Below are 3,353 nucleotides of genomic sequence, written 5' to 3'. Positions count from 1 at the left end.
ATATATATATATATATATAGTTAGTACAAGACAAGGAAGTCCACGTAGGAAGGCGTGAGCGAACTAAATGCTTACAGTATTGTTTTGCAGAGGAGACGTATTAGTATTGGTACATTGGATAATTTGATCACAATTTGCTTATTCAGAGAAACTGAAAAACTTTCATTTTATTTCCATTTCAATCTACACATACTTCCATTCCATTTCCATTTCTCCAAAACACTCTAAATTCCATGTTACCAATCTTTTCCACCTATCTGACTCTTGCGTTTCCTCTTTGCGTTCGAAAACTGTTGTACGGAAATAAAGTATGGTGTGACATGGTGTCCATCACTTGACAAGATACTTAAGCTCTTGCTATCAAGAACCGAATGCACCTTTAGTAAGTTTTGTCTTTTAATTCTTCTGCGTATCTACAACGCTGGTACAAGGTAGGGTGCCAGTTTAGTCCCCGCCTACTCTCGACAATTATTTGTAGAGTAGTTAATGCTTAGAAAGTAGTGGATTTCAATCAGCCTGTGATGGAACTGCCCCAAACATCACAAAAAGAAAATATTGTATTTGTTTTAGTATGCATAAAATTTATTGATATTTTGAGATGAATCTATGTGTTAAACTGTGTAAAAGTTAGAAATGGAGGAAGGGAGACATATAAAAATCACTGTTGAGTATAGAATACGATGAGGGAACACCATTCTATCGTGATTGTAGAACAACATGAAGGGTATCTTTTGCTGTTGTTTAGTGCGAAGATTTTCCTGATCTTAATGATCTGTGATTTAAAAGCATTCTAGCTACTTTATACTGTTTTCTCATGTGACATATTTTATCTAGGGATATCTTATCTACTGTGATCATTCTTTTTATGACAGTTACAAGTACTTAGAGGAATTTAACTGCTATAAATAGCAGTTCAGTCGGTTACATCGTCACTATCGTTAGGCACAGTAGATATGCCAAATGAAAGTGATCAGTATGTGCAAGTTATGTTGTAGTATGATAGAGATGGAAAATGGTAAGTAAAGAATGTAGATAATTAGGAAGGTCATTGCGTTATTTGTACTGATTGATGAGAGACAGATTAATAAAATCAAAAGAGAGATGTGGCAAAGCTATTGACCTTGAGAAGACTTATCCAAATAGGTTACTTCGAACATCTACAGCTTAATACCTGTAGGAAAAATCGAGCATAGGAGGAACAGAGATCATCTACAGATATTTGAAGCAAAGTAGAGCTCTGTTATTTTTATTAACTAGGATCTGCTGATCTAAGGAGAGCAGCGAAGATGTGTCAGCGTAAAGGTTAAAGTTTAGATGTGAGATATAGGATAATATTTATATGGACATTATATCGATCTGATAAATAGGTAGGTGAGAACATATTTAAAAAAAAAAAACATTTAGGCCATTCTATCTGTAATTGTGGTGTGGAGTTGTGACAGGATGAATTTGAATTCATTATTATGAACCTAGATGGTGATTTATTAGAAAAAAAAATGATGGGTGTCCTTAATACAGAATGATAGATTCGTAAGCAATTAATGATTGCAGTTGGATGGTTCAGGGAAAGATTCAGGCAGCAAATGAATTTCGCATGCAAAAGAAACTTCACGTTTTTATGATAAGCATAAACGTAAATGAGTTTAAAGACAAGAGAATGCGTCCAAGCGTTACATTTTGTCAGTTTACGTATATATATATATATATATATATATATATATATATATATATACACATAAAACCATATGTTGACACAGGGCGTCATGAAACGTGTACAACAAAAAATACGAAGCACGAGTACATGGAACATGAACTATTGTTTCCACCAACGAAAGACACAAAGGGAAAACAAAACAAACAACATAAAGAACGACCCTTCATCAGTTGTTGGCTGTTTTTCTAGTCTCGTATTTCGAGCATTTAACAACAATATACGTTTTCAATAAAACAGTTCCTCCTGCAAAGTAAATTAAATAAAATTTGGGATTTTGCAGAGGGTCAAAATAGGTAACACAAACAGAACAGTGAAAAGAAACAGGAAGGACTGCTAAACCTAAATGAGGGAGGTTGTGGTGGTGAATGCGTAAATCAATCGTGGACAGGAGACAAACAAGAACACGTCTTCCTTGTTCCAGCTACAACGGAGAGAAAGAAACACAACCTAGGAGAAGAAAGATGGCCGATGGTCACGTGGGAGAAAGAGAGAAAACGAATCTTTCATTTTTCTCTCTTTCCCTCTTTTATTCTTTCACCTCTTCTCCCACTATTTTTTCGTATTACTCTGTCACCCTAACTCCCTCACTCCACCTTCCTTGCTCACGAGGGTATAAAAAAGACACTCTCCCATGGTTTTGTGCAATGATATCTCACTGATAATGACGTACATACGTAGATATGACATGAGTCTCTGACCATGCACTCAAATGTAAGACTTTCCACGTACCCTATTTCAAAATATACAATTCAGACACCTAAATGGAGTCGTAGTTTTTTCCCCTTCCAGACAAATCGTCCATAACTGCTAAGGCAACACACAACTTAAATATGAGCATATCATCACTTCAACGCCTTCGCTATACTGATTGTTCTTTATCAAATTATATTTTTAGCCACAGTTGCTAGTGGTTTGTTGGTTTACTTCAGTCATCGTACATTGATGACATCATCTGGAATTATTGGATTTACAAGCACTATATTGGGAGTGTTTTCCACTTGTAGCAACATGATGATAGTTATGAACGGAATCTTTGGAGGTAAGATATCATCTTGTTTGCATAGATCATTTTATGTAATAATTTACTCGCTTAATGAGGCCATTGATATTTAATGATATATCAGATGAACTTTGTTTAATTCAATAAGTTACATACTTCATTTAGCATCATTATTTATCGCATAGCTTAAATCTCATGGCTTGAGTCACATAATAATTTATATACAACGTTATAGCTGTTGTATGCATACAGAATAAATAATATAGTTATTGTTATGACTCACAAACTACAGCCAATGTCAAAGTTTACACAATTCTGAAAATATATTAATTTACATACTACAGTTATCATAATAAACATAACTAGCTGGACCCGTGAAAAATTAACGGAAAACATAAGAAATGTAAGCATCTGTAAACAATGTACTGGTGCCATGAGAAATGTTTGTATATTATGAATGTCTGTCTTTACGTTCTGAGTTAAAATTCTGCCGAAGTTGACTTTGCCTTTTGTCCTTTCGTGGTCGATAAATTAAGTACCAATTGTGTACTGGGATCGATCGGATCACCTGTCCCCCTCACAACAAATGTCAGGCCTAGAAAAGTATTTTGTGACAGTTACAGACTATAGAATGTAATG

The sequence above is a fragment of the Octopus bimaculoides genome, chromosome 18, assembly GCF_001194135.2.
Source record: "Octopus bimaculoides isolate UCB-OBI-ISO-001 chromosome 18, ASM119413v2, whole genome shotgun sequence".
Lineage (NCBI taxonomy): Eukaryota > Metazoa > Mollusca > Cephalopoda > Octopoda > Octopodidae > Octopus > Octopus bimaculoides.
The sequence above is the reverse complement of the archived record's forward strand: the minus strand, read 5'-3'. Positions refer to the sequence as shown.